We start from the raw sequence: 26,208 nt of genomic DNA on the forward strand, positions 1-26,208 counted from the left end.
CTCTTTCTCTCTCTCTCTCTCTCTCTCTCTCTATATATATATATATATATATATATATATATGTATGTAAAATGGAATTGTAGAATATTGAATCAGTAAAAAAGCATAGGTATACTTCTATTTTCTAAAAGTTGTTGCAATTCCAGTTATTTTTTAGAATGCTTTTTTCTGTCAACTAATGACACTTTGACTCATCTGGATTCAGTTTAAGCAAGCTAATTTTGAGCCAGGATTCTGTCTTGGCCAGACACTGGGACAGCACAAATTCTTAAAAATGAATGTTTGATTAAAAAGGGGTTTTCAGAGCAGGGAACAGGGGAGAAATAAGCATTTATATAGTTCTGATTATGTGCCAGGCACTGTGCTAAGTGTTTTACAAACATTATCTCATTTGATCCTTGCTATAACTCTAGAGGTAGACACTTTTATTATATCCAATCTTATTGATTTCCAGGCCCAGTATCCACTGTGCCACTTTGCTGCCTTGATGGTAGAATAGTGACTACACACTATTAAGGAAAGATGGAAGTACCCATGGTAAGAGTGAATTTACATTGCATAAGAAATCTTAAAATATTTCATCTTATGTGGTATAATTAGAATAAAAGGAACCTCACCCCAAACACTTCTGTATTAAACATTCAAAGACGAGAATTTTAGGAAAATCTCTTGGTTAAATTGGTTGAAATGAGTATTAAGCAATTTATTTGCCAGCAGAGTACTTTTAGTACTGCAGTGAAAAAACACCAGTCTTGGAATCAGAAAAACCTGAATTGAAAAACACCTTAGACACTTGATAGCTGGGTGATCCTCAGAAAACCATTTAACCTTTTTCAGTTTCTTTAACTATAAAATGGGGACAATAATAGCACCTACCTCACAGTTATTGTGGGGATCAACTCAAAAATGTTTGTAAAGCCCTATACAAATGATAGCTATTATTATTATTAGAACTGAAGATCATTTGGTTGGGGCTACATATTATATGAAGGACATAAGGCCCAGCTTTCCCAGTTCCATGTAATTTTCCAGATTGTGAACAGATCTGGTGAACCAGGGAATTCCCCTTTTATTTCACTAGGAAATCTAGGTTTTGACCATTTTCAATTAGGAATGGCTCTTTTTCTTATAAATTTGAATCTATTTATCCTCTATTCATCTTGAAATTAGACCTCTATGGGAGAAACTTGCTGCAAAGATTTTCAAGTTGTTTGCCCATTAATCTTTGCTTTATTGTATTTGTGCAAGCACTTTTTAATGTTATGTTATTAAAATTAACCATGTTATCTTCTATGATCCTTGCCATTCCTTGTTTGGTCATGAACTTTTCTTCTACCCATAGTTTTGTAAGATAATTTTTTCCCCAGTTTCTCTAATTTGTTTATGATGTAACCTTTCTTATCTAGGTCATGTGCCCATTTGGAGTTTATCTTTGTATAAGGTATGAGGTTGCCAGTCTAAGTCTAATTTCTTCCATACTACTGCCCTCCCCCAGCCATTTGTGTTTAATAGTAAGTCTTTATGCCAGGAGTTGAGGCATGTAACCTGAATACTAGGGTGTATTAGATATATTTGTTTCTGTATGAGGAAACAGATTTCATTTCAACATGAGTAAAATATTCCCAACAATTAGAGTGATCTAAAACTGGAATGGGCTACCATAGGAAGCAGTGAATTTCCATCACTGGCTGTTTTCAAGTTCTGTTGTCTATTCCCATTATTAATTAATTTTTATCAGCACCAAATTATTTTAATTATTACTGCTTTGTAATATAGTTTGAGATTTGACACTGCTAGGGTACTTTCATTCCCATTTCTCTTCATTATTTCTTTCTGGATCTTTTACTTCCTTCATATAAAATGTTATTTTTCTTTTCCAGTTCTATAAAATAAATGAATTAATCTCTTGGTAGTTTGGTATAGCACTGAATAAGTAAACTCATTTGGAGTTTATTAATAAAAATTATTAATTAATTAAAAACAATAATATTTTTATTATATTGACATCTTCTCTATAAGCAATTAATATTATTCCAATTACTTAGGTTCATCTCTTTCTATAAGTAGTTGCCTACCAGGTTTTTATTGATATTATAAAGACATGTGAGTGATTTAAGTTATTTTACATCCTGAAAGTTTGCTGAAGCTATTTTTTAAATTAGTTTTTTAGTTTACTCTTTAGGTTTCTTTAAGTAAGCTATCATCTCATCTCTAGCTTTAGATTTTTAGCTGAGGCAAATTCAGATTGGTAAGGCTTTGAGGCATGTTGGCACTTTTATATTCATTTCTATAACTCTGAGATGCAGGGTGGGAGCCAAAGGATTGTAGTATACATATACACTCACTCTCTTTGATACCTCTCTATTGAGAAAATCTTCTTTAGGACTACAGGATGTTACATTCACTCCTCCATAGATTGTCTCAATAACCATGGGATCACTGAAGTCCTATTTCCTTGGATGAGAACTATCCTTATCTGTTCAGCCTCTATAGCAGTGATTCCCAAAGTGGGCACCACCACCCCCTGGTGAGTGCTACAGCGATCCAGGGGGGTAGTGATGGCCACAGGTGCATTTGTGGGTGGTGAATAACTGTAAGGGGACAGTGATAGTATGTGACAGAGGGTGCTAAGCAATATTTTTTCTGGAAAGGGGGTGGTAGGCCAAAAAAGTTTGGGAACCACTGCTCTATAAGGTTCTTTCTTGAAATTTAGGCCAATGTGATAACTCAAATCAACAAGCATTTATTAAATATGTGCTAAGAAATTCAGACTATTTGGAAATTCAAACACAAGAAAAAAGAAAGGCAATCAGTCCTCAACTCAAGGAGATTACTTTCTAATGGGGAAGACAACACATAAAAAAAGAAAGCTAAAGGTGGGAGAAGAGAAGGTACTGGTTCATGATGGAGAAGACTAGAACAGTGTAACCTGGTGGTGAATAAAGAGATGGCTGGCCTGGGCACCCTTAAATGTGGTTACTAGAAGAATGCAAACCTTGCAATCAGAGGGAGAGGCTCCAGAAGCAGAAGGTACTGATGAGATGTGAATTCTAGGACTGAAATTCTAGGACTGAAAAAATAAAGATAATCATGAATAGGTAATTCTCAGGACTCTGACCTTTAAAGGTTTTCTTCTGCTCTTGACTAATTCTGTTTGTATTGATTGGTTTGCTGTAATCACATTTACAAGCTGGTAGATACAGCTAGCTTTGTTATTTGTTGAAAAGTTGGTTTTAGTACTTCCTGTTACAGACTAATACCTGCACTCCCTATTCTCTGAAGGGCCTGAGGCTTGGGATCATAAGAACAAGACAACAATGATATCTCTCCCAAAGTGTGGAGACCTCATGTTGTTTTCAGCAACCCTCCTTTCAACATAGCACTCCCTATCTCAGTTAAACTTGTCCTTCTCTTCAAAATCTATACTCTTTCATGGGTCTATTAATTTCCTCTTTTTAGAATTACCTTGATTTTTAAAGTTTTCTTTTAGAACAAGGATCAGTTTTATTTTGCTTGTCTCTGGAGGAGAACTCAGACTTATAGATGGAAAGTACAGGGAAAGAGATTTCATTTCAACATGAGTAAAACATTCCCAACAATTAGAGTGATCTAAAACTGGAATGGGATACCTTAGGAAGCAGTGAATTTCCATCACTGGCCGTTTTCAAGTAAAGACAGAATAACTACTTACTAGGAACACAGTCAAGAGGATTTAATCTTCAAATAAGTGTTAAACTTAGTAATACAGTATTTAATGCTGGGCAGGAACAAGATAAGGGTCACACATAGCCAGAATTGAACTCAGGTCTTCTGACTCCAAATCTAGTTTCTTTTCACTATACCACAATAATAACGATAGCTTGTATTTATATAGCAATTTATAGTTTACAAAGTGTTTTATATATTTAATGATCTATGTAGTTAGGCAGCACAGTGGATGGAGCATGGGGTCTAGATCAGTGGTTCCCAAACTTTTTGGCCTACCGCCCCCTTTCCAGAAAAAATATTACTTAGTGCCCCCGTCACAAACTATCACCGCCCCCTTACAGTTATTCACCACCCCCAAATGCACCTGTGGCCATCACTGCCTCCCTGGATCACTGCAGCACCCACTTTGGGAATCACTGGTCTAGAGTTAGGAAGATCTGAGTTCAAATCCAGCCTCGGACTAGCTAGGTGACCTTGGGCAAATCACTTCACCTTGGTTTGTCTCAGTTTCCTCATGTGTAAAATGAGCTGGAGAAGGAAATGACAAATCACTTCAGTATATTTACCAAGAAAACCCCAAATAGGATGATACAAGTCAGACATGACCGAAACGACTGACCGACAATAAAATGATCTTGAGAAGGAAATGGCAAACCATTCTAGAATCTTTAACAAGAAAACTCCAAATTTGGAGTTGGGAGACAGTGAACAGTTGGAACAATGGAACAACAACAAATATCCTTTCCAATTATAAGAGTCTATGATTTTATGATAACTGGAACAATCCAAATTAAATGGCCATTTTGTACATTTTCCCGATTTACCTACTTCCCTGAGTTTTTAGTCATAATTCAGCACCTTTCTGCAACTTAAGCCTTAGAGAGTAACTTACTAGGACCTAGCTGTATCACCCTAGGCAAGTCAGTTGATCTTGTTCGCCTCAGTTTCTCTTCTGTAAAATGACCTACAGAAGGAAATGGCAAACCACTCCAGTTTTTCTACCAAGTAAATGTCAAATGGAGTCATGAAGAATTGGACACTACTGAAATGACTGAACAACAAAAGGTTTACTACAAAGGAAAAAACAATTTTATACATACATACTAGGAAATAACTTCATCAACCAATAATAGTTATAACACTGCATCAGCTATATAATATTAGCAATCAAAGGAACTATGGAAATGGGACAAGAAGGAAGATGTGGAAGACTACTACTTTTTAGAAAGTAAAAAAAATTATGACAGAAAACCTTAATTCAAGAGATTAAATTTAATTTGTAAAGTAACATGCAAATATCATGTGAGAATACCAAAAAGTCTCAGATGAGATGGTTTGAATGACAAATCTTTCTAAACTGATTTATGTCTTTTAAGAAAGTGTTGGAAAGCATCATCTGAGATGTACCACATGATAATTTGATTCGAAGATCTGTGCATGCACATAAAGGGTCTGGAAAATGGAAATTAAGTGTTATTATTAAGTGTAGCTCAGGAAATCTATGTAAATAGGTGATTCAATAAAGACAACAATTATTGCTGAATTAAGAAAAAAATAAATATCCTACCATAGGAATTTATTTTATTTTAATATATTTTTGCCTGTGATGCACCTCACTTAGTCTCAAGAGACAATCTAAATGGCTGTGATTAATATACTGTATGTCGGTCTAGCTGCCTGCAATCAATCTGTTTTGGTTAAAATGTGACAAAAAGGTTTCACAATGTACTAGTTCTATTTATTAGAAAAAGTTATGTCTGGATTAAACTTCACACTTAGACAGATGTTAGCTATGTTGTGTGGATAAAAATATCAGGATTTGATGATTTTTAAGGCAACCAAATCTTTAAAATGTTTGTAGTTGTGTTATTCCAAATTTACTCATATAACTAGATATTTTATTACAAAAATTGGATCATGAGATCATAGATTAGGAGCTGGAAGAAATCTCAGACTCCATCTAGTATGTATCCCATATTTTTCAGATGAGGACATTGAGGCCCAGGATGTGAGAATCTACTTTTCATACATTGTATTAATTCTTATATCAGGACCCTGGAGTAGCAGGTCCCAATTTCAATATATATATTAGAGAGAATTACTATGTATTCTTGTGTCTAAGGTCAGGAATTCTATTGTTTTTCTTCCCTTTGTCCTTAGAAATCTCAAAGAATGTCATTTTTTTAAAAAACAGAATTGGGTTAATAAATGGAGACAAGAATTATTTTACTTTACCTGTCCACCTGTCATTGTGGCGAAGGGCTGAGGGTTTGATGGACCATCTCCTTATTAGATATTCACCAATTAGAAATGTCTTGGAATGCTCAAGGGAGGGACAGAATAATGAGTTCCTAAAAGTCTATTTATTGAGCTGCCTGACCAAGGTTCGAATTCTGGTCATTCAAAGGGGTCAATGATCTATAGGACTCTTTATCAATTTTGATCCTGGCCTAACCAATAAATGGATATAATTAATAAACTGATATTATTCCCCCAAGGTCAGTCTCTTAAGATAATTTTAATTGTAACAAGGGAAACTTGCCCAGTCATACTTAGGAGATTTAGGGTGTGAAGGAAAATTTATTACATCAATAAAATTGAAATCACTGTAATGTGATACACAGAATAATGAAATAAATGAGGCTTTTTAGTATTCTAAACAAGAATAGAAGGCTGTTACACTTTTGTTAGGGAGTAAGCAGTAGCATATATACAATAAATGAATGTTTTATAAGTTTAGATAATCAAACTTATAATCCTGAGGAAAAGTTAAATTTTTTGTATTTTTCAATATTAAAAAGGTTCTGTATACATGGTGACTGTGGCCCTCTTAACAGTACAAGTATTATTTATGGATCAAACAATGTAAATACATGTAAAATAAAAATTAAAAAAAAAGCTTCCCTTGGAGATACATCAATATATCAGTACTGTAAAAAAAAAAAAAAAAGGAAGCAGGTTGGTCATGAGGTGGAAGTGAGAGAAAATTGATGGACAGTACTCAATGACATTCAAAAAGCCATTGACGACTTCCAGTGAGTTGTATAGATCTGCTAGGACATAATTAGGAAGAACACAAAAAGGACTGAGCAAAATGAGAAGATGTGTACGGGCTGCAATCTCCACTGATGGAAAGACCAACATTGAGGAAATAATGGATCCATTTGAAAAAGTGCAATACTGAAGTGTTTAATATATAATAATAAAATAAAATATTATTATTACATAAAATATATAATCTCTAGCTTAACTTGTTAGCTAATTAAGGTGAGTCAATGGAAACTGTTAGAACTAATTAAAAAAAAACAAAAAGAAATGTAAGAAGAATATCTTTTCTATTTTCCCAGTGAGTCACCTTAATCTTTTATAGTCTACAAGTAAATTGTCTGAAGAGCTTTCTTATATAATCAAGACTTATATCAGACTGCTGAAATTTTTTTAGATTTCATTTTCATTATTATAAGAAAAGGGAAAAATTAACAACCATTTCTTGCTTAAAAAATGCAATCTACAGAGTGACTGAAGGTGGAATTTGGTGGTATATTTATATAAAACTTACACCAAAATCAATGATATAATATTGTGCGTATCAGCAATGAGGAGATACAATACATAGAGCAGTGGGCTTAGAGTCAGGAAGCTCTGAATTCAAATCCAGTCTCAGATACCAGCTGTGTGACCTTCGGCAAGTAACTTGTTTACTTCACTTTCCTCATTGGTAAAATGGAGATAATAACAACTACTTCCCAGGGATGCTTTGAGGCTCAAAGGCGATAATAAAGGTAAAGTGCTTAGCACAGTATCCAGCACATAACAAATGCTACATAAATGAGCATAAATAAGCAATATATTATTAGCTCTTAGCTAATTATTATTTTATGGGGGAGTGAGCCAGGACTTTTTAGTAAGGAACTTCTTCCAATTCTTAGCATCTTCTCTAAAACTTAAAAGAGTCATTGAGAGGTTTAGTGACTTGCTGGGGATTTTATGTTAGTCTGTCAAGAGCAGAACTTGAATTCAAATCTCCCTGATTCTGCAGTCTGTTTGTCTATTCGTCACATCACTATGTTCTTCATGTAACCGCCGGAACAGAAATACCTACATACCTGGCACAATAACACTTACAGGTGTGGGGATCCTTAAAGACAATTTAGTTTCTAATGCTCCTGCCCCCATCCTTCTGCTTTCCAGCTCCCTTTTATGTGTTCTCTTTTCCCATTAGAACATAAACTCCTTGAGAGAAGGGATTGTTTTTTGGTTTGTACTTGTATTGCCAGTGCTTGGCATGATACCATACACACTCAGACAGTATTCTGTTTATCTTTAATACAACTTGTAAATATAATGTTTTCCCTGGATTTACTGTTAAGAGTAAGACTGTAATAGTTTTTAGATAATGTAATAAAGTTCTGACAAATAAGCTCCTCCCACAGCCAGTCATTTGGGAATAATCACATCACCAAAAGTTAAAACTGCTGGGGATATGTTACTTATCTAATGCTAGTTCTACACATTTCTCCACAATTTTCTGAAGGTAGAATTAAAAACCACCTTAAAACGTTATGAAGAAATTTAGTTAAGCGCCCCCCTCCCCAGCCTGTTCCATTACTGCACTGTATAATAAATGTAAACATGGAATACTATCACTTCATCTCTAACATTCGCCTTTTCAAAGACCTTTAAGGAAAAATATTCTGCAGCTGGAATTTTGTTTGACAAGCAAGTCATGAAGGTTGAATAAGCCAACATTCCAACCTAGTAGCTAAATATCTTTAATATATTAATTTCTCCCTAAATAAAAATAAATTCTGAATATTTAGATCTTAAGAGCTACATAAGCCAAAACTACAAGTCTCCAGTAAAAAGTTAACGGAATCCCTCTATCATTTTTTGTGACTTTTTCAAGACAATACTGAATGTTACATAAGAACAAGACAAGACGGAATATTTATCTAAGGGTGAAAATAGGACAATACTGGCAAATGCATTAGGATAACAATGTGACAAGGATTCATGAATAAGAACAGGATTGGCATAAGCAGTAGGGATGGCAAGAGGGAGGGATTCCTTTGCTGATTCTGGCCCCAGCTCCCAGAGAGGTGTCTTCAACTAGACCTCCCTCAAGGCCAGGCCCTCACTCAACACTCCTTCTGAGGGTATACAAGATTTTTAATGTCTTTGTAGTTAACTCTTTTTATATGTCAGATAGAGAGGACCCAAACTGCTAAGTATCTCTCGACAACCAGGACACAAGGAGACAGAGCTCCTCAGCATGCAAATAATTACCTGTATGGAAATCATGGACAGTAATTCTAACAATTAATGAAGGGCTAGGAAGACATTTGAATGCTTATTTTCCATGGCACTAATTAGACTACCCTCAGGTATTTACATTATATTCTCAGAATAATTTATTCACTTGGTAATAGCTGATTTCATACTTTTAAACTCTTTGAGATCAATAGGAAAGAAGGTGCTGATTTCATACTTTTAAACTCTTTGAGATCAATAGGAAAGAAGGTGCTATGTAGATTTACATTTTGCATTGTTTTTCTGCCTAATTCTTTTTTTTTCTTAAACCTTTACCTTCTGTCTTGGAGCCAGGCAGAAGAGCTAGGCAATGGGGGTCAAGTGACTTGCCCAGGGTCACACAGCTGGGAAGTGTCTAAGGCCAGATTTGAACCTAGGACCTCCGGATTCTAGGCCTGGCTCTCAATCCACTGAGCTACCCAGCTGTCCCCTCTGCCTAATTCTAAGACAGAAAAGTTGTGAGAGGAAAAGGAAATAAATATAGGATAATAGGATTCGGAGCTGGAAGTAAGATCATCTAGTCCAATCATCTCATTTTGCAGATGAGAAAATTAAAACCTAAAAGTTAAGGTGATTTGCCACAGGTTGTAAGAAGCAGATAAGGTATTTGAACTCTAGTGATTCTAAACACAACACTCTTTCTATTAAGGGCATACAGGAAGATAACCTATTAAGTACCCATTGGATAAGGGGGAAGGTAATTAACTAAATCCAGAACTGTTACAAATAGCGTGGGTCATGACCTATATATTTTATGGAATTCAGGCCAGAGATTCTAACTTTATTCAGACTACCACAATTCTAGGTTAACTCAGGGCAAGGCCAAAATACTGCTTTATTAAGAAATGATACAGATTTGCTAATGAAATATGCTTTAGCTTGCATAGGAATGCAACCCATCATTCAGCTTATAAAATTACCAAAAAAAACCCCAAATAAGTACAACAATGAACATTTAAATTTAGATTATGAAAGTCAAAGACTCTTTAAATAGTCTACACAGGATGGTCATGCTCTCATAACATAAAATGGATAAAATTGATTTTTTACACTACATTAAGCACACAGAATTAATCATATAAAATATTTCCCTGAAAGTCTTGGCACAAAAATAGACCAATGTGTTCTAATGTGGATTTTTTTTTCTTTGCTCAAAGTAAATTTAAAAGGGAAAAAAACAAAAACAAATAAACAACCTTTAGAAAGTAATCAGAAATTTCAAAATCAATAAATTAAAATAGTTTTAGGACAGTAAATATGTAGACCTGCCAAAAGTGGCAGGAAATTGATTACTAATCTCTTTGGCATCTGTATAATTTGAAAAACCTTAAAAACTACTTTAAGTAATCCAGAACCTTTACAGCCTTAAACTTTATTGAGATAAAACAACAGTACCTCTGGTATACACTTACTTCAAAAGTACAAGTCATTTTCCTAGCTTACAAAAGCTAGGCAGAAAGTTATGAGTTGACAGAGGACATTTTAATGGTGTAGTTGATGGGCCCCTTGAAATGTTCTATCCTCCACACATTACTCCTAATCTGACGAATACAATGAGTAGGCTACAATACAATGAAACTTCCAAAGAATTGCCTTAGAAACAGACTGACAGATGAGCATTTCCTTTCCTTTGGCCCCCCTCTTTAAAAAGTTTTCCCATCACTGGTGTAGATGATTCTCTAAGTTGTGTCAGTTCTTTACTTTGAGCCTGGGTTCAGAAGAAAAGACTTATCTTTGCCATTAAGAATCTAAACTGTATGCAAGAATGGGAATCAAAAAGCTTCACAGAAACCAGCCCGGATAGATATGTCACTTCATGAGGTGAATGAGGAACCCACTTATTCAGGCCTTAATTAGTTAAAAAAAATAACTAACATCCATTAATATGGCATTAATGGAAGAAGTGGTAGAATATATCTTCTCTGATGCTCAATTTAGGAGTTATCATGGTTTATGAGACTTGTAGTTTCAATTTGATTCTAGCTTTCATAACTTTCCATTATACGGAAAGAAGTCATTTTAAAATGTGGAAAAATCTTGGTCATATAAAAGACCAAAAAAAAAAGAAATTATTTATAATAGGACTAATTTAGCTTCATTATTAAAATTTGGAAAATATTTTCAAGAAGTGAGTTAATAACACAAATTATGTTGGAGCTTAATACAGTATACATATAGAGAACTTTTATAAAGGTAACCCATATAGTAGTCTTATTCATTACAATTACATTATTTTGTTTTCTTTTTTATCAAAGTATATAGAAAATGGTACTCAAACTGCATCCAGATGAGGTAACAGTCTGTCATAATGAGTAATGACTAAGTCCTAAAAAATGTTCTGGAAATGTTTTATCCTAATAACAAAACAGTGAATGTACCAATGACTCAAGTATTTGAGGTCCTTTTCTGATGTGTATAAAACCAATTTTATGAACTTAATATAACTCTGGAAAGCATCCAGAAAAAGGCATCCATGTTGGTAAAGGGTCTCAAGTTCAAACCATATGAGAATCAGCATGTTTTGCCTAGAAAAGAGGAAACTTAGAGGAAATATGATAGATCTTCAAGTATTTGGAGGGCAGTCAAGTGGAAGAGGGATTAAAAGTGTTTACTGTTTGGCCCCAGGGCAGAACTAGGAGTAGGAGGAAGGTATAAAAAGGCAAATTTAGGTTTGTTTTAAGGGTCAATTACAGCAGTGGTTTCTTAATTTAGGATCTCAGAGCATGGCTTAAAAATTTTTTTTTAGTAACTTTATTTCAATATAATTGTTATCCTTTGCAGTACTATGCATTTAGTTTTATGCATTTAAATACATTAATTCTGAACCGGGTCCATAGGCTTCACCAGACTGCCAAAGTCTTCTAGGGGAATAAAAAAAGTTTAAGAACCTTGAATTAGAGCTATCCAAAAATGTGGTGGAATGCTCTAAGAAAATGGGTTTATTTTCCTCCATTGGAAACATTCAAGCAAAGACTGGATATCAATTTACCTGGTACAATGAAAAGAAATTCCTTTTAAGGCATAACTTGGATCAAAGGACCACTGAGGACCAATTCCCAAATTCTGTTGACAAACCATATATTTCAGGGCACATAAGTCCATCTTGTTTCATAATAAATAAATGAATAAAGTATTTATTAAGGACTCTCTAATCTCAAGAAGCACACACTCTAATAAGGTAAACAGATCATACAGAATGTTTTAGCAGTAGAGCAGACAGAAAGGCCCCATGTTCCTGAGGGTACAGTGGCAAAGGAGATGACAATATTGATTTTTTAACATCATTTCCACTGACAAAATCACATCAGTTTCTGATTCTGAACCATTTGATTTCTGCGATGAGAATTTTCTTTTCTGGTTTTTCAATAAATATAGCTTATAGCATTTATAGGAGCCACTGCTAGGCTGTACCACTTAGGGGAATGAAAGGCTCTTGGGTTTAAGGTTCTGGGTTATCTCCATCAGAGTCTGAGGAAGATAATGGTCAGGGTGGTCATCTCAGCTTTACCTGCCTGGTTCACTCTGCCTCCCATCTCTCTCTTATGATACCTTGCTGCCTCAGCCAACTGGCTTGCCTGTTCTGTGGGTGACAGTTTGTAGTTGGTGAGGGTGACTGGCCTTTTCTCCCCAGGGGCTGCCTTCTCAGATGATGACAGTGAGGACTGAGGCTAGAAGCAGAACTATTGCTCTGGAGGTTGCTGCTACTCACAGGGTTCCTATGTCTACCTACTTGCTGGTAACAGTTAGTCAGCAATTACTGCTGGTAGTGTTGAAGAAGCTAGGCTCCCTTTCTACAATAATTTATGATTGCTTCCAGGACTGAACTGGAAACAAGTCTGGTGGTCTAAGGGTCATGACTATTCTCTAGGCTCTTGGGTTCAGGTCTGGGGCTGTCACCATTAAGGTCCAAATTGAGTTGATAATCATGGTAGTGGTGATAGTGATTTAACTTGCCCAGCAATATGTCAAAGAGGATCTTAGGGATTATCAAATCCACCCACCCCCTTTTAAAAGATTAGGAAATAGGAGTCAGCAGCCATTAATTGACTTGTCCCAGGTCACACAGATAGCATGTACTAAAGCTGTAATTCTATATCCAATGCTATTTCAGCCAAATAAATTGCCTGTCTCCCTTAAATTTCCATATGCAAATTCAGATTTTCACCTATATTAAGTAAATAAGTTGACCTTAATGTCCGAATATACTTCTTCAGCCTTAATTATTATCCTTCTCTCCACATAATTCTATATTCTGGTGAAACAAACCTATTTACCATTACTCTATGTAGCTCCCACTTTGTATTTGTTTAGGTCCTTATGTACAATGGACTTTATGCCTCATGCTTTCTTTTTCCTCTCTTATCATCTTCCTGATGGTGCCCATCTCTCGATCAGCATCCATCTCTTCCAAGAAGTCTTCCTCAAGCCCATTTGCCAGAAATAATAATCTATTCCTCAAACCTCACAAATTACTTTGTATTTCTATTTATTTACCTAGTTCTATTTTGCACGTTATTTATCTTTTTATAGTATCTTCAGTTAAAATTAACTGACTTGTCCTATCTTTGAAACAGGTGACTAACAGGCCTCTACATCAGAGATGTATTGAACACTTCTGAGACTAGCTCAAACCAGGTTAAAATGTAATTGGGAAATATTTAACAAGATAAATTAAAATATCATAGAATATAATGTTAATATGTGATTTTCTAAGTCAATATGTGGCCTTCAGGCATCCTCCTGTATGGTTTAGTGGCTGCTTTGAAAAGGGTTTAGAAGTCAATATATATCAAGAATAAAAAAAACAAAATAAAAACTTTAAGATGATTGATGTGCTACTTTATAGATTACTAATATACACTAATATTACGAAAAATTTTCCTCACATTGAAAAATGATTACTTAGAATCCTTAGGAAGATAGGCATGGAATCTACATTACTAAGCTAAATGACAATTGACTGTCTGTGAAATACAAGGTATAAAATAAAAATTCTTGCTAAAAAGCAAGAACCCAACTATTTCTTGAAAAATCTGATTAACTAAGACCTTACTCTGCAACTATTTTCCTTAAAGGTAGAAGTAGTTAAAATATAAGTAACCACTGAGATGACTTCCATCATCACCACACTGCAGTAAGAGGCGCTGACACTTGACTCCTAGAAGCCATGGTTACTTTCCCAATAGTCTCAACTTCCAACTTGTAATTGTATTAGATTGCTTTGAGGCCAAGTGTTCTGACAAGTGTTTCTGAAGAAGGCCTTTCCAACCTTCTCCTCAATTCTTCCCTGTTGCTACAAGTAGACAAGTAAGGCAATCAATAATAAATTAATAAGCCTTTATTAAGTGCCCACAATGTATGCAAAAAAAGGGCAAAAGATAGTACCTGCATTGAAGGATTTTATACTACTAGGGGGAGAGGTAATGTGCAAACAAATTACAAAGCAAGTTATATACACATTAAATAGGAAATGATTAACAGAGGGAAGGCACTGGAATTAAGAGTTCTCATTTGGACATATTGAAAGTAGAACAGCTACAGGACATCCAGTTCAAAATATCTGTCTAAAAGGCAGTGGAAGATCAAAATTAGAGGTCATCAGAGAGGTTAGGGTAGCATAGGTTTCTTTGAGAATCATCAGCAAAGAGATGGTAATTAAAATGGGAGCAGATAAAGTCACAAAGTGAGTAAGTATGGATGGAGAAGAAAAGAGGGTCCAAGACAGAACGCTTAAGGCCACTTATAGACATGGGAGGAAAGAGATATGGGTGTGCATGGTTATATTTGGATATAATAGGGAGTCTGTATTTATAAAATATAAAGTAACAATGCCATTAATAACATTTCACATGATGTAATGAAGTTCTGACAAGCTTTTCCTAAAGTTTGATGCTTAGTAAAAAGGCAAATCCATAAAAAAGTTTAAACTACTTAAGAGTATAAAAATTATTCAACACCAGTTCTACATATCTCTTTGTAGTTCCCTTGAGTTAGAACTAGCAAATGACTAAAATTATTCAGAAGGAATTAAAATAGTGCTTTTTTTTCTTGCCTGCTCCACTGTTGCACTATAATATATATGTATACATATATAATATAAAACACTTCTCGTTCTCTCTTTTCCCCCAATCCTTTTATTTTATCTATCTATCTATCTATCTATCTATCTATCTATCTATCTATCTATCTATCTATCTATCTATCTATCTCTTGCTCAAGGTCACATGTAGGCAGACAGCCAAGATTTTAATCCTGGTGCTCTGATTCTAATCCAGTGTTTGTTTCGATGTATGCCTCTTGTGAACCACCTTAACATATCATATAATCCTGAAAATACTAAATACAAACTCCTCAAAACTTTATTTTTCAAATGTAGTGGATTTAGACATTATGAATCAAAAAAATACTTAATAAATATGCCAATCAGCCATGCATACGTCATTACAGTCATTACATAAAACATAATGGCAATTATTGAAGTATCAGTTCAACTTAGAACACTCAGACAAATAGTTTATTTCCTTCAGCTGATATACAATGCACTAAGCAAAGCACAAACTGGCTTTTGTTCTTCCCCAGAGATCAGAACTATGTGAACAGTTCACCTGAATTCCTGGAATTCTGTTATCTTTTATAAGAAATAAAAGTTATTTGCATAATTTAAAACTGAAAAGATGGTTCATAAAATAGTACAGTTTATCCAGTTTTAGACAAAAGGAATGGAAAAATCAGAATGGTACAGGAAATAATACTCTTGAAAATTTTCCAACAGGGTAGAAATCTTTGCTTAGAGTTTAAAATGTATATAAAATCAAAACATAGCCAGCCAAAAATTTTAAGGCAGACATCTGAGTGAAGAAAAGCAAGTAAAGATAGGAAGTGGAAAAAAGTATAAACTCAAGAAGGAAAAGAAAAATAAGAGGCATGAAGAATGGGCTACAGTAATAGTGGGAAAAGGGTAGAGAGCAACTTTTAACTATTAATGGGAAATCATAGACTTTGAGCCTTGGATCCTATTGGAATGATATGCTAATTTAATATCTTCATGAGACAAAACAATGTGAGGCATTTTTAAAAATTAATTTGGCTATGAAAGAGTGAGTCTTAAAACATATTGACAGAACACATAATAGGTAGACTGAAGGTCTAGGGGTATGGAATAATATCCTGAAAACAAAGAGGCAGTTTAAATAAAAATTTGAATGAAATTAAAATAAATTAAAATCATTTTAGTGATGAAAAACTACTACAGTTAGAAAGCATTTTCATGATCAGTCAGAATAGTTTGCTAGTCTTTTGGATTATGAAGGTACAGACTTCTGATGCTGCAGACTGAGTAATGGTTCAGGTCACACTATCCTTATGATAGTTCTGAAAGGTGAACTGATAAATCCAAACAGAAGGTAGTAAGCATTGCTTAAGAATTTAATACCCTGGAAATTAGAATGGGCAAAACACAAATAATTGACTCCACAAAGAATGAAGTATTGAACAAAAAAAATTGAAAAAACAGGAGAAAATATAAAGTACATATTATAAAAACAACAGGCCAGAAAACTATATGAAGGAGAGTGAATCTGAAAATTAACATTAAAAAAAGTCTGAATCTTAAATGAAAACTACACTATAAGAACTGGAGAAAAAGAAAACAGAAATAATCTACCAGCCACCTATGAAAGATACACCAAAATGAAAGCTTTCACAATATCATAGCCAAAATCCAGAGTTTTGTGGCTAAAAGAAAAAAAGTCAGCAATAGAGTAGAACTATGGTTCTGATTACAGAGGACTTGGCAGCTACCACTTTAAAGAAAAGAAAATCTTAGATTTTAAAGTAGTAATATTCCAAGAGGCAAAAGATAAAGGTTTACAATTAAAAATAACTTACCTTGCAAAACTAAGTATTATTCTATGGGAAAAAAATATACCTGTAATGGAACAGAGGACTTTCATTCCTGATTAAAATGCTAGAGTTAAGTAGAAGCTATGAAATGCAAATAGGAGTCTAGAGAAAACTAAAATATTTGAACTTTTGAAAGGAGATCTACAGTGAAGTACCTACATTCCAATGGAAGGGAAGAAATAAAGGTTATAGATGGAGATGAAGAACAAAATAGATTCTAAGGTAATTTTATTCTGTACTTATGGTATTGAAAAGAAAGATAAGAAAAGGGAATATCTTAGGAAAGAAAGGGGAAAAAAAGGGAAGAGAACTTACTGTCCCACATAAAAGGGAAATAAGAGATAAAGAATATACAAATATGGGGATCGGAGTGGGAGGAATAGTCCTTATATAAACCTTACACTTTGCTTCCCACTGGTACTTTGAGGTTCTCTTTCAACTATACAGACTCAGTAACCTCTCCTCCTTTAAGATTCACCCAATCTATGTTCATTACCCAATTAAAATTCTGGTGATTGCTATTTTCTCCAGTCATTCTCTTTCCTTTCTCAATTTCAGTGTCTGGCTTAAAGTCTTTCTTTCCTTTCCTCATTTCCTCATTCCTTCATATTAGGAGACTTCAGAAGATACATAAAGATATATTTCAGTAAACACACACACATGTACCTTCAGACACCCTAACTTCCAGTTCCTTAATTAATTTATTTCCCATGAGACTAGGATAAAGGATGCAATAGTAGGAGAAAGCACATAAGTATTGTGGGAAAGAAGAGAGAAGAGGGAGTTCTTTCTGAATGATATCAATTTTTTTTCAGTAAAATATGAGATAAAGATTTTAGCTGAGAGGATGGGGAGAGAAGGAAGTATGGAATGTTTGAGAAGGGATAAAAAAAGTTTATAAAAACTTCTGTGGTGGGTAGGATAGTGAATCATTGAAAGTGGGGTGAAAAAGATTGCCTTGTGCAGTGAAGGCTCTGTCAAGATTACATAACATAGATTTATAGTGGACACAGTTAATGAATTTTGTGATTTCTCCAGCTTCATTCAGCAACACATAAGGAGGGGCAAAGGAAGTAGTAGGAGTAATTCAAAACTAAGGTTTTGCAGGGAGAAATCATTGGTAAGTAGGCAAGGGATTTGAGAGGGGCAGAGTACAGAATAGTATCGGTATACCAAGGAATCAAAACCAAGAAGGGAAGAGCAGCTAGTGCCAGGATACTGGTAAAGGATTAGTTATCAGGATGAGGATGAAGACTGGTTGGGGATTGCAAGGCAGAGGGAGTGGTATGACATGACAACATACTGTGATCAACTAATGGAATTTCAGGGTCTGTGAACAAAGAAGTAGAACAATAAGGATATGAACATTTTTCTTATAGATGAGAAAGGATAGAAATTCATTAGTCCTATTAACAGGGAAGGAGTTGTACTATTCTGCTTGGTGATCTCATCAGCTTCCATGAAATCAATTATTACCTCTATGTGAATAATTCTCAGATCTATTTATGAAGCTTTAACTTCTCTCCCGACTTTCAGTTTTGCATCTCTGTCTATTGGACATCTCAAAGTAGATTTCTTAAACTCATCTTGAACAAAATATGTCCAAAATTGAACTCATTATCTTTCCCTTCAAGTACTTCTTCCTAAACTTCTATTAAGGACATCACTATCCTCCCAATCAATACACTGTGATCCAGTAACACTGACATCTTTAGACAAAATTCTCCATCTCTTTCAGATTTCACTTGGTTGTCACCTATACTTGGAATTCTTTCCCCTTATATCTATCTGGGTTTCTTGCCTTCTTTTAAGTCCCAGCTAAAAACCTACCTTGACAAGAAGCCTCTCTCTTAATCCTCCTTAATGCCAGTGCATATACATTTCTTCAGTTGATTATCTCCAACACACCCTGTATATATCTTGTTTATACATAGTTATCTGCATGTTGTTTCACCCAGTAGACTGTAAGCTCTTTGAGAGCAGGGGCTATTTTTCTGCCTTTTTTGAATGCCCAGTGCTTAGCGCTCAGAAAGCAGTTAATAAATGCTTGTCGATTTGACTCTCATCTGAACCAGGCAAATTAGGGTTGAATACACCCAGACATACATTTAACGTATATACACACAAAAATATCGTGTTAAGATGTATTAAATTCCACAGGGAAATACATGAGGCAGTTAAAAGGAAGGGAGGCTTTAAGTAGAAGAGTAGGATCAGTTAGGGATTAGGTATTAGTAAAACTAACTCCAGTAGAGCATGAATAAAAGATTAAAAGGAAAGAAAGAAACTAATAGTAAAAACATATTATTGGGAGCAGAACAAGAGGAAGAGAAAAAAAGGCAACAGAAGGCAAACAGAATGCTTCAATTATATATTATGCGTTCCTTTTATCTTCTTTGTAAAAAGGACAATGGAGTAAAGAGAGAAAAGTATTAGAAAATAAGATGGAAAAAAATCCACATTTATAAGCATAAATGGAAGGTTAATGTTCATATTTATATTCACATATAAAATGAGAAATGATAACAGAATTGATTAGAAAGCAGAATCCAACAATATGTAGTTTACAAAAAGACTGAGGCAAAATATATTAATGTTTCAGGTAAACGCAAAAAAGCCAAGTTACCAATCATGATCACAAGGCAACAATCAAAACATCCTTGATTAAAAGGAAAAACAGAGAAACTATATTACAGTTAAAATTACCATAGATAATTAGTAACAAAATGTATTATAAATGCACTGAATGGGAATAACTAAATTAAAGGAAAGTTAATTTACAGGAATAAGTAGAAAATAAAATTACAATGAATGAGGATATCAATGTACCCCTTTCAGACTTAAACCTAATCAAAATATAAATGAAAAAGTTCAGGACCTGAAGAGAAACCAATAGCCAATGTTTTATGTAATGAAAAAACTAGATTCTTTTCCAGGAAGATCAGGGATAAAACAAGGATATCCATTATCACCACTATTATTTGGAATGATTCTAGAACTGCTAGGTAAAAAAATTGAGAAAAGAAAAAAGAAACTGAGGTAATAAGTATAGATAAAGAAGAAACAAAACCATCATTTTTCAGAGATAACATGATGGTCAATTTCTAAAACTAAAATATTAACCAATAATTAATTGAAATAATAATTTTAGGAAAGTTGAAAGACATAAAACCCCCCACATAGCCATATCAAAAAATATCCACATCATTATTAGAGAAAGCCAAATTAAAATGGCTCAGATTTTACTTTACTCCCATGACAAAAAGGGATCCATATAAACAAAAACACTTATAGGTACTCCTTTTATAATAGCAAAAACTTGGGAAAATAAGAGGATGCTCATCAATTTTGAAATGATTAAAGAAATTAAGAATGTGATGGACTGTTATTACACTGCAAGAAATGACAAAAAGTCTAGTTTCTGAGAAACCTAAGAAAATTTATATGAACTAATGCGGAGTAAAGGGAGTTAAAATAAGGAAATAATTTATGAAATTAATAACAACACTGTAAAGAAAAAAACTTTTGAAAGATTTAAGAACTCTGATTAACAAAATAACAAATAATAATTCCTAAAAAGGGATGATCCAAGGTACAGAATTTTATACATATATATGAACAAATATAATACAGAGTAAATAGGAAAAGAAGACAAAGAACAGAAATATTTTAATCCTAAAATCATACCAGATTAACATTTATTGTCAAAATGTTGTTTATAGCAAGTTACTACTATTAAATAGAATGCATCATTCTTATGGAAAATAAAAGGGGGTAAGTGACAATTATCCAGATAACAACATGACTGGTTCAGGATCAATTATGTTTTGTGCCTGAATTAAGAGTTCATGCTTGTGCCTTCCTTCTTTTAATGATCTCCAATTTATCAGCCTAGATCTTATTTGTACATAGTTGTTTTAATCTTGATTTCCTTATCAGACTGGGAACTCCTTGAACAGACTTTTTTCCTTTTTTTTTTTTTTATTTTTTTTTTATTTTTTTTTATTTTAAACCCTTAACTTCTGTGTATTGACTTATAGGTGGAAGAGTGATAAGGGTGGACAATGGGGGTCAAGTGACTTGCCCAGGGTCACATAGCTGGGAAGTGTCTGAGGCCGGATTTGAACCTAGGACCTCCTGTCTCTAGGCCTGGCTCCTTGAACAGACTTTTGCCATTTTATGTAGTACTTAACACTTGTATGGCACATAGTAGGCACTTAATAAATGTTTATTGACTGAATAATTTGTTTTTGCTTGAAAACCTTGGCTCTTTATTTTATTATTACTTTTTTATTTTTAAAAGAATTATTTTTTACATTAAAGTTCCCAAGTATCTCCTTCCCTACACTCCCCATACTAGAGAAGCCCGTCATATCTCTCTCTCTCTCTCTCTCTCCCTCTCCCTCTCCCTCTCCCTCTCCCTCTTTCCTTCTTTCCTTCTCTCTCTCTCTCCCTCTTTCCTTGTGTCTCTCTTTCTCTCTCTCTCTCTCACACACACAATATTAAAAAAAAACTAGGATATTTCAGTTCTTTTTCAAGAGGTGGACACTCACAGTTCTTCAAACAATATTTCTGTTGCTATTTATAATGTTCTCTTGGCTCTATTCATTTTACTCTTCATAATTTCATTTAGGTCTTTCTATTTTAAAAAAGTGCAGCTGTATTCCACCATCACAAACCTTTGCCACAACTTGTTCAGCCATTACCCAACTGATGGGCATCCTCTCAGTTTCCAGTTCTTTTGCCACTACAAAGAGGGCTGCTTTTAGAACATACAAGTTCTTTCCCCTTTTCCCTGATTACCTTGAAAAATAGACTTAATAGTGGTATTTGCTGGGTCAAATAAACTGTTATTAAATATTAATATATAATACCTAGATAATGCAGGTGTCCATTGAGGAGAAAGCCAATGAGACAGAGATACAAGGAGAGTGACACAGAGAAAATAGAACATAAGGAGATGAAAACAGAAACTGAGAAAAACAAAAAGAAATTTTAGGTAATACCTTGGGAAACAATACTTGAAAGGCAGTCATATCAGATTTAGATTTCTCAGTGAGATACAATGCCAAAACAGAAATTCTAGATAAAAGGATATAATGAATTCCAAGTGTTTGCTTTATAAATTTAGAGGTGGCTACTGTCAATGTCAATGCTTTCTGAACAATTTTTAATTTAACTTCAAGAGCAATGTTAAATATAAACACTTTTGTTTAAACTGTTTTAGTATTATTCTATTGCAGACAGAAGCCAAAGTCCTCTTTACAGGAGTGAGATATAGGAGAGCATAATCTATTGATCTTCTAACTTGCTCAAGTTAAGTGAAAACTTCCTTTCCACTGACATCCTTGAATGTCCTCCAATTGACTCCTCCAATGATTTATGTTCATTCACAAAGGAAGATTTCCCTCATTCACTGACCAAAGAGGAGGAATCAGCAGCTTATTTGTAATTCAATTTGATGCTATCTGGTCATTTTTCTGTTAACATCATTCAATCTCTCTTCTGATGAACTTCATGATATATATTGATATAATTTTCAAAATCATTTAGTGACCTTCAGGACACTGTCACATCTTAAATGACAAGCAATTGGCTCACAGTCTTCCTCTCCATATTACCTCTTGCCACTGACCTCAGCAACTTCAATATCCATGTTTAGAATTTTTCAAATACTCACTAATCCTTACCTTCCTTAACCCTAATGGTTTCCATCTCCATTCCAATTGAGTCTCTTAGCTAAGAGATTGTAACTCTGATATTACCTCATACGGAACTATTCTAAGTGAAAGATCTTGAGCTCTAAAATTCTCCTGTCTATTCCACAACCTTTTGCTCTTTGATAGAATATTTTCTCTAATACTTTATAATTAGATCACAAATCTTTCAAGATGGAGATTCCTTCCAAAGAGGTAAGTAAAGATTTATCCATTGTAAGCCTTCAAGGTAAATGTGAATTATTTTTTTTGAGGGTGATCCTTTCTTGCTAAACTCTAGTGGCCTCTGATTGCCTTCAGGAGCAAGTGCTCTGGTTTGGCATTAAAGCCCTTCATAATCTCATACCCCCAACTCCCCTCCACCTTTCTTATACCTTACTCTCCAACACTTACTCTTTGATCCACTGACACTGTATCTTTAGGCTCTGAGGATTTTCTCTTTGTTGTCTCCTAGGCCTAGAACACTTTTCTTCCTCAATTCTGTCCACTAAAATACCTAGCTTCCTTTAAGTCCCAACTAAAATCCCATATTTTACCCTCTTAATTCTAGTGTCTTCCTTCTCATAATTATTTCCTACTTATCCTGTATATATCTTTTATTTCCATGTTATCTCTTCCATTAGATTATAAGCTCCTCGAAAGCAGGGACTGTCTTTTGCTTCTTTTTGTATACATTGTCTTAGGACAATGCCTGGTATATAGTGAGGGCTGAAAAAATATTCGTTGATTAATGATCTATAATCTTTTTATTCTTCTCTTGTAGATTCACTCCCATGATTTCCCAGGCAATTATTCTAAACATTTTCCACTATTCTCAGGTCCTCTAGATCCACCCCAGCCCCATACCTCATTTCTATCAGATGACTTTATCTTCTAATACTATTAAGATAAATAATAACGATGATCTAACATTTATATTGCACTTAAAGGTTTGTAAAGCACTTCAAATATATTCTCTCATTTGATTCTTACTATCACCCTGAGAGATTGGTGCTTTGATTATCTCCACTTTACATATGAGGAAACGGACTGAAAGATGTTAAGTGACTTATATAGGGGATATATACAGTTAATAAGCACCTGAAGTAATATTTAAACTGGAGCCTTCTTGACCATATCCAGCACTCTGTTCACTGCTCCTTCTAGCTAACTCTTGGACAATCATTGTATATACATTTCTTCAGCTTATAATGAGAGGTTTTTTTTTTTAAAACCCTTGCCTTCTGTCTTAGAATCAATACTGTGTATTGGCTCCAAGGCAGAAGAGTGGTAAGGGTAGGCCATGGGGGTTAAGTGACTTGCCCAGGGTCACACAGTTGGGAAGTGTCTGAGGCCAGATTTGAATCCAGGACCTCCTGTCTCTAGGTCTGGCTCTCAATCTACTGAGCTACCCAGCTGCCATGTAAATCTATTAATTCTTCCTTTAAATATTTAGATGCTAAAACATTCAGTGCACATATACTAAGTACTGAATTAAGTGCTGGGGACACAAAGAGAGGCTAAACTAGTCCCTATCCTCAAGGAGCTTTGTCAAAATTGTACAAAAGAGGGGCAGCTGGGTAGCTCAGTGGAGTGAGAGTCAGGCCTAGAGACAGGAGGTCCTAGGTTCAAACCTGGCCTCAGCCACTTCCCAGCTGTGTGACCCTGGGCAAGTCACTTGACCCCCATTGCCCACCCTTACCACTTTTCCACCTATGAGACAATACACCGAAGTACAAGGGTTAAAAAAAATTGTACAAAAGAGAGGCAAATATATACACACAAGTATAAAAAGTATGGCATAGAAATACATTAAACTAAATAATAAAATAAGCATAGAATAGAAGGAGGAGCTTAAGAGGGAGGGTAGATTTGGAGAAAGATTAATCATAAGCAAAACAAATTCCATTTTGAGAGGGAAGAGCATGAAAGGTAGGAATAAAAGGAAAGAAAGAAAAAAAGAATCTGTGATTGGGGAATGGGTAAGGGTAAGAAAGAAGGTCTATAATGTAGAACAGAAACATTCTGCAGAAAATATAGATCACTAGTTCTAAGCACAAACTGTCATGAAGAAGGCCATATAGGACAAAGAGTGGATAAAATTTAAAATGGGAGAGAAATAATTGGCAATCATGTTTTCCCTAGAAGATTTTCTCCAATTTATCATGTATATGTTTTTTTACATTGTCCCCATTAGAATGTAAGTTCCTTGAGAGTAGGAGCCATTGCCTTTCTTTTTACTGCCAGCACTTAACAATGACTGGAAAATAGTAAATGCCTAAAAATGTTTTTTGGCAAGAGTCACAAAATAAAGGATAATAATTACAAAGTGGATATGAAAGAAGTATGTAACAATATACTGGTTACCAGAAACATACTTCAAGCAGAAAGATTCATACAGAATTAAAAGAAAGGATTGGAACAAACTCTTATAACCTTACTGGTGAACTCAAAAAAGTAAGGGTAGCAAACATGAACCCAGAAAGAGCAAAAATAGAAATTGATGTAATTAAAAGAGATACACATGGTAGTATAGATAACAAATCAATAATATTACTTAATAGATGTGCACTAAATGGCATAATGAATAAGAACAATGCTTAATGAAAGAATTCATCAGTTTACAGGATGGAATTGTAAAATAGAAACAAATGAGGATCTCAATGTACCCTTCTCAGATCTAGACAAAATTAAACAAAAAACAACAAAGAAAAAAGTTGAAGACATGAATATAATTTTAGAAAAGTTATATTTTTGGTGACTTTTGGTGATTACTAAATGGAAATAGAAGGTATACATGTTTCAGCTCAATTTAGCAAATTAAGAAAAAAATTCAGCAAAATTAACTATTAAGTCTATTAAAAATTCAGAGCAAATGAAAAAGTCAACAATGTTGAACACTTAAAAAAAAAAACAACCACACCACTATAACATTATATTCAACATGGGGTCTTTGAGAGGATATTAAAATTAATTGGAGATCTGAGAAATTATTCCTGAAGAATTCATGGGTCAAAGAACAAGCCATAGAAGCAATAGAAAATCACATCAAAGAAAATGAGATAATATACCCAAACTTTTGTAGCCAAAGCTGTCCTGAGGAAGAGTTTTGTATCTTTAAGTACTTTCACCAATTAAAAAATATATATTCCTTTTCTTTGATTATCTACAGTATCTTCTCTCTTTTTCTTTCAGATTTGGTTCTTATTCCTAACATGCTACTAAAATTAGTTCTTCAAAGATCATAACAAATTCACGGAGCCTTTTTTTTTTTTAAAGACTTTGTCTTCTTTAATCTATTTGCAGCATTTGGTAGTTTGATTAAAATTTGGAAACATTTATCGCCTACTATATGCAAATTTAGTAGTGATTTTTGGCTTTTTCATGTATTGAGTAATTTTTAATTATTAATGTCATGACATTCAAATTAAAGGTATAAGGGGTACATGGAAGGGAATGCTCTTAAAAGACTATGCTTATTTACTGAAAGGAGTTAGAATTTCAGAGGTACTTCTTCTCTGGAGCTGTCAGAATCAGGAGGTAGTGACTGTTTATAACTAAATTAGAAGAGACCTCCTGTATCCTCTTTTGG

General features: G+C 34.3%; 1 protein-coding gene across 1 annotated transcript in view; it reads right to left on the reverse strand.

Moving 5' to 3' along the window:
* Positions 1–26,208, reverse strand: part of STK3 (serine/threonine kinase 3) — a 524,086-nt gene that overhangs the window by 37,443 nt on the left and 460,435 nt on the right. The gene's annotated exons all lie outside the window — the stretch shown is intronic.

Source organism: Gracilinanus agilis, chromosome 1 (genome assembly GCF_016433145.1).
Source record: "Gracilinanus agilis isolate LMUSP501 chromosome 1, AgileGrace, whole genome shotgun sequence".
NCBI lineage: Eukaryota > Metazoa > Chordata > Mammalia > Didelphimorphia > Didelphidae > Gracilinanus > Gracilinanus agilis.